The sequence below is a fragment of the Charadrius vociferus genome, unplaced genomic scaffold, assembly GCF_000708025.1.
Source record: "Charadrius vociferus isolate BGI_N301 unplaced genomic scaffold, ASM70802v2 scaffold877, whole genome shotgun sequence".
Lineage (NCBI taxonomy): Eukaryota > Metazoa > Chordata > Aves > Charadriiformes > Charadriidae > Charadrius > Charadrius vociferus.
Window position 1 is genome coordinate 234,601 of NW_009649116.1, and position 7,191 is coordinate 241,791.

Here is a 7,191-nt window from a genome sequence, read left to right on the forward strand (position 1 = left end):
TGCTGAACCTGAGCTCCCGTAGAAGTATCAGAGTGGGTTTTTTTTTTTCATTCTTTTGGAACTATTTCATGATCTCACATGCAACTACTGATTTTTCCCATCTAAGGATTTATGCTGAGCTGCCTGAGCAGCAGCGAATCAGTTGACCCTCGTGCCCCACGAGGAGGAAAGAACTCCAACACACCTCGCACCCCCATCGCCAACCCCTCCAGCCGGGGATGTTTCCCAGCTGATGGTTTCCTAAAGTTAACCAACGTTTGCTGAACACGGCGAGGAGCTTTTCTAGGTTACAGAATTCACAGAATTCACAGAATGGTCAGGGTTGGAAGGGCCCTCCGGAGATCATCTAGTCCACCCCCCCTGCCAGAGCAGGGTCACCTACAGCACGTTACACAGGACAGCGTCCAGGCGGGTTTGGAATGTCTCCAGAGTGGGAGACCCCACAACCTCTCTGGGCAGCCTGTGCCAGTGCTCCACTACCCTCAAAGTAAAGAAGTTCCTTCTCATGTTAAGATGGAACTTCCTATGTTCAAGTTTATGCCCATTACCCCTCGTCCTATCACTGGGCGCCACTGAAAAAAGACTACTCCCATCCCCCTGGCATCCTCCCTTTAAGTATTTGTAAGTATTAATAAGATCCCCCCTCAATCTTCTTTTCTCTAGACTAAAGAGACCCAAGTCCCTCAGCCTTTCCTCATAAGAAAGGTGCTCCAGTCCCCTAATCATCTTCGCAGCCCTTTGCTGGACCCTCTCCAGCAGTTCCCTGTCTTTCTTGAACTGGGGAGCCCAGAACTGGACACAGTACTCCAGATGCGGTCTCACCAGGGCAGAGTAGAGGGGGAGGATGACCTCCCTCGACCTGCTGGCCACACTCTTCTTGATGCACCCCAGGTTAATCAGACTCAGAGCCTGCGCAGGCAGGCGTAAGGGAAGAGGAGAAAAATCGTGCCGGGTTATTATAATAACACATGCAATAAATACTACTGAAAGCATCCCGTGCGCCTCGCCTGCGGGGATCCACCATCTGAACATCAGCCATCCTCCAGGCTCTCCCAAGAGTTAAGGGGGAAAGTCAGTGTTTCCACACCCCCGATCCCAAAACAGCTGTGTACGGGAAGGGGGATTAATCCACGGCCGCAGATGCTGGTTTCTTCTCCTTGGACCAGCACAGGAGCCGAGATGCCTCAGACGAGATGCTCTGTCGATGCCACCTGAAACAAATCATTCTTTTGACATTGCCCTCCATCTCTCTAGACCCCACCAGATCACACAAGTCCTGTTCTATCTTATTTCCCTCTCTCCGTTGCGTGCCCAGGGAGAAGGGATGACAGCAGACAGCACTCGCGTGCGGTAGAGCCGGGCTCAGGCTGGAGCTCTTGTCCTCACTTGCCCTCGAGTCGAGCGTTGTCGCTACCAGCAGACAGGTCTATGCCCATCTGGATGATGCTCTCCCTTGAAATCGTGCAAGAGCAGCACACCATGGTCCCTCGTGGTCCAAAGCTGTTTGAATTCTGCCCGAGAGAAGAGTGTGAAGAGGATAACGGAAGGTAAAACCGTCCGTTATTTGCAGAGTATCTCTGCCATAGCCGGCCTTACCCCGCGGGATCAACAGAAGACTTTGTTTTCGTTATCCCTTCCAGTAATTAATCAATTTTACTGCTAAACAAAGCTGCCTCTTTGAAGGGGAGGTCTCCTATTTTAAATCTTCTTTCAGAGGAAGCAGTAGATGATCTTAACCAGACGTGTCTTCTTAAAGGGATGCAGTTGCTACTGCTCTGGCTGAAGACTCTGGAAGATCAAACGGTGCTCTGAGAATTCACTTTACTACATCGTATTCCTCTGCGAAGATGACGCTACCTGATTTACACCATCCAGAATGTCTTAAACACATATTCCCAGCTCTTCCCATTGATGAAGCTCATGCAGAAACATCCCATCCATCTCACCTGGGTGACAGAAAGCTCCTAGGGAGGAGGTGGGCAGTAGCATCTACCAGAAGCTCCATCACCTCACCATAAAGGCTGTGATACCTCGACCGCTTGGGTGTTAAGCACAACACCTCAGAAGGGAGCCAAGGCTCATGGTTGACTTCTTCTGCCACGCCAAGACTCTCCAGCTGGGGTAAATATTGTTTTTTTAGGGGTATTAACACATTATGCTGCTCCTGGTTATCACCACAAGCTCCTTATGGCTATAAATGGAGAGGGTTAATTTTGTTACCTTCTGTGCTCACGTCCAGCCCCCTTTTTCTTTTTTTTTTTTTGCAGTTATAAGGGCAAAATCCTGTATTTTTACCCCACCTGGAAGAAGGCTCCTTGGCTCCACGATCAAAAGCTCTAGATTCAAATTCATAATGGTTTCACATTTGTAGTGGACGTAGAATTATTTGCAGCATCCAGCTGGAAATACGGCAGCAACATCCAATAGTACAATCTGCTGCATCGCTCTGGGTGTTTAATGTAATTTGACTGTAAATAGACATAAACAAGCACTGGCTTTAGGGCAAGAGAAAAACTTTGGTGGCTCTGTTGTGGGGATAAGTCTGTGTAATATTAAAAAAAAAAAACCAAGAGTCTGCTTCCTGCCCTGCTTACATCAAGTCCTCATGCACATTTTATAAGAGAAACTGCTTGGGTATAAAAAAAAAAAAATAATAAGTGACTCACTCTGAAACTGATAACATTGAATACAACTATGTTTTGATCCGAGGCCAAAAACGCTTTATTTATTTGAAATGTAAATGATTCCTTTATTTACTGCCTGGTTCACAAGGAGTTTAGGGCAGTTTCCTTCCAAACGGGTCGCTCAGCACAGAGTTTTGCAAAATCCTGGGGAAGCGGAGCAAGCGGCGGGGGAGACACGGAAACCCTCTGGGGCGATTTATGGAGAGGAGGGTGGGAAAGGGGCCTCCCCATTCCTTGGGAAAGCATTCCCAGAGCCGCCTTCGCTGGAGACCCGCTGCGAGGATGCTGCAAGGAGATGAGCAACACAGCCCGTGCTGAGACCGTCAGCATCGCTCTCCCACTCGCACCGACTACATCTCCGACGCTGACTGATCCCTCCAGTCCAGCCTGCCATCTCTCACTGGTGAGCACGACAGGAGCACAAAGGTCCCGACAGCATCCTGCATCCACGCAGGAGTCTTTCTCCTTTGAGCGCGGTGGGATTCCCACTCGGTTTGGGTCACCCCGTCCTGGCTCCTGCTGTGGTTGTGGGTGGAGAGACGATGCTCCTGCCCATAGCCGGGTCTCGCTCAAGCCGGATGAACTCGGTGCTCCAATTTATTCTGGGCTTTCTGCAGGGAAGGGTCTGCAGCCCATCTCGGTGGGAGCAGTGGAGGCTGCGTCGCTGCTGGAGCTGCGCTGCTGCTGCCCGAGAGCATCTTTGTGCTGTTTTGTTAGGGGATTTGGAGGAGTCGGTGGGAAAGCCGTGGGTCTGCCTTCACCCTGTGACGCCCAAGGGACCCCCCGTCCTTTGCCGTCCCATCGCCGGAGCGATGCAGGGTGAGGGTGGACCTTTGGGAGAGCGGCCGTTGCTGGGAAGGTGGGGAAAGGAGGGATGGGGGTAAAGAGAAAGGGAAGCCTGTGGGTTCACGCGTCTGTGCACAGCGTTCAGGGATGGGAAGAGAATTGATTGTGGGAGAGCGGCAGAATTAACCGATCGCTTGAAGAATTGATTGATGGGGAAGGAGCTTCGCCGGGCAGCAGAGCTGATCCGGCAGGGAAATCCCACAGGCAGGACCAGAGAGAGGAAAAACAACCCAGGGAGGAAAATGGAAAAGGTACTACTGAGCTCTGAAGACTAATTAGGTTAATTCTTTCAGCGCGTGGTGCTCTGGCACAGCTCAAGGAGGAGGAAAAAAATTTGTTTCATAGGGAAAAAAATAAATTAAAAAAAAAAAAAATCAACGTTTTGACTGTTGTGTTTCTTCTGAAATGAGGATGCTTGAAAAGTTTTCCACTGAAACCAAAGAGCAAGACCTTCCCCAGCCATCGACCGGCAGCAGAGACGTGCTTGAGAAAAGGGAAATTGATATTTGAGCCTCTTCTCTGGCCTTTTTCAGTTCCATCCATAAGAGAGACAAATTCAAGACGGCGCAAAAACCATCTAGAGAGCCTCATTGAATAGTTGTGTGGTCCCACTCCGTAACGCAGAGACATACCACAGCTTCCCTGCACTTCGTTTCTGCCAGGGATAACAAAACCCAGAGCCGCGTGCCCCGGGTACCCGAGCCCAGAGCGGAAAAGGTTGATTCCAGTTTTAGGATGGGCCACAAAGTGGAGATGTTTTGGCAACCCTGACCTGCAGAACTGCCGGCACAGCCACGACCCCAAAGCATGGAAACCACCCCAGTTTGGAACAACCTTTTTGGGTTGTTTTTTTTTTAACACTTGGGTAGTTTGAGACAATTCAAGCACAGAGCTGAAAGGGAGCCCGGCCAACGCTCTGCTGGTAGAAAAGCTGCTTAAATCAGCATTGCTGCAAAAAGTCACTTTCTGGCCCAAAAGGACCCCGCACTGGTAACACGTGGGGACATCAGGTTGACCCTGGTGAAACCACAACCTTGGTTTTGAGGACAAACCTTCCTGCAAACGCAACACCCACGTGACTGAATGCACCGGTGCCGCGATGGGAGACGGGAGCTGGTGGGGAAGAGGTTTGCCGGGGGGATGCCAGAGCCCCCGCGCCGGCACCTCCGGGGGCTATGGCACAGATACACTGCTCGCACACGTCCTCAGCGCCTTTCTCGGAGGAACGGCTGGAAACACTCCAGCAGCAAATGTGTCCGTCTCCAAAAGGGAAAAAAAATATCTTGCTTACATTACCAGTGTCTGGATGGTGAATAATGTAGAGAGGAGAAAGTGTCATGGGGCAATTAATAAGCTGAGGCTGCACTCGGTGGCAAGGATGTAAGAAAATATTAGGGGAAGCGACAGACAAAGTTAATAAATCCTGGAGCAAGTGCGTTTTTGGGGAAAGGACTGGCACTTCTTCCGATGGCCGGGGTGCAGCCAACACAGTTGAAGTCCCCCCCCCGGGCAGAGCACAGCCAGTCTCAGTCTTCCCCCCCTCCAACCACCGTCCTCTCCGTCTCCTGAAGCTGGAAGTTGCCTTCAGACAGGCAGGATGGAGAGGGCAGGTTCCCCCTCCGTCCCCGCATCCTTCCCCCTTGCCGGGGCTGGGCTGTCGGGGGAGCGAGCGATGTTTGTCTCTAGAGTTCCCGCTGCCGGGAAAGCTGCTGGGTTTGAGAGTTTGAAGCGGTCAGTGTGTAGGAAGGTAGGGCAGAGACCCTGCCGGGGGTCCCCGAGGGTGCAGGGTCCCGCCAGCCCCATGGGCGCGTAGGAGGAGGCGAGAGCTGGCAGCGATGCTCAGTGCACACCTCCTTTTACACCCGCTGGTAATAGCGGATTAACTGAGCCCTGATAAAATGCTGATTAACACCTCGACCCTGCTGCAAAAGCACAATGAAAAACGGTGTTTAAAAGCACTTAAAAAGGCAAACGGGCTCGGCTGCTTTTTCATTTAATGAGATGCTCAGCAGAGCAACCTTTGTGGCAGCCCCCGGGGCTGCTCCCTCGCACAGGGGAACCTTGGGGGGACATGGACACCTCCTTCACCACAGCAACCCCCCCGCAGCCCCCACGATCTCCCCAAATCTCTGTTGAAAGGAACACCGCAACTCCAGCACAACTCCTCTCAGTATTAACGTTACTTGAAACCAACCAGCTCACACCGCCCCAACCGTAAAAACCCCAACCCGCTGCCCCCATCGCTCCGAACGCAGCCCCTCTGTGCCCCACCATCTCACTCAGCAAGGGTGGGAGCAGAGGTCAGCCTAGCCAGCACCGGCTCTTAGACTCCAGAACCACGCAGCCAAGACCAGCCCGGGCTCCTCAACCACGCAACCATGACCGACCCAGTCTGCCCGGCACCCCCGGCTCTCCAGAAGGCTGCAGCATCTCTGGCTGTAAAGGCTGATGGCGGCACAGGGGCACAGATGCAGCACTGCTGCTCTGCCAAATCCTCCAAGGGAGGAGGCAAAGGAGGCGAGGACGGCTGGTCACTCGTTTTATCCTACAGGAGGTGGGTAGGATGCTCCTCTTCCCCATTGCTGGCTCTACCCCCATCAGCCACATTTGCCCCTTCGGCAAATTTTCACAAAGAACGAAGGAGCTGCTCACAGGGAGAGCTCAAAGCTCTGTGCAAGAGATGAAATCCCACAATCCCCCATGAGCACTGCAGGTCACACCATCCCTGATGGGAAAACGGCACACTTTCAGCAGAGAAAGGCAACAAGTGATGGTTTGTGCACGTACCTCAACACAGAGCTGGGGATCGCCGTCCTCCACGGGGCAGAGCCGCTGGAGAGGAGGATGAGGAGGAGAAGGAGGAAGAGGTGGTGGTGGTTGAGGAGGTCTCTTCTGGAGGTGCAGGCTAAGGAGCTGGCCCACCTGCTTCAACGGAGTGAGGGCAAACCTAACCCTTCCGTCACAGCTGCCAAAGCTCAGTGTAACGACACAGCTCTGACGAGCATTTGGGACAGGCAGAGCTTAAGGAGTTAAGGCTCGAGCCGGTCTGCGAGGCTGCAGCGAGGAGAGGTGTTTGGCCGAGGGATGACGCAAAGAAGCCGTATCGGTGGCACATCCCTTCCACCATACTTTGTCTTCACCTTAAATCAGAGCAACCCCTGCCAGCCATCGAGTGGGTGCGCAGACCCACGTGCAACGGCCTCTGTACGAGGGGAAAAAAAACAAGTCCCAAGGGGCATGGTCAGGGCTGACCCACAGAGCAACCCGAGCGTTGAAGCGGGCAAAAAAAAAACCCTACAGGTTTTTCCAGCCCAAGGAGAAATATGACTTGGGACAAAAAATTCCAGGTCTGCCTGAGCAGAGTAATCTGCAAATATAATCAGCCATTCGGGTGATTAATGCGCTCTGCTCTGTTAAAACCTCTCCATCAAAATCTTGGTTAAAAAAAAAAAAATAAATCCCTTCCGCTGAGAAATTCAGATATCACAAGTGCAACGGCATGGAGAAGCACGCATCCCAGCAGAACCCCGAGGGAACTAACAGAGGAAAGAAAAGCAAAATTTGATGTTACCGAGCGTGCAACGAGCATCCCAGCTAAGCAGAGTGGGAACCCGATCCCGGTAACAAAAGCAAACCAGCCAGGGTTTAAATAGAAGCAAAA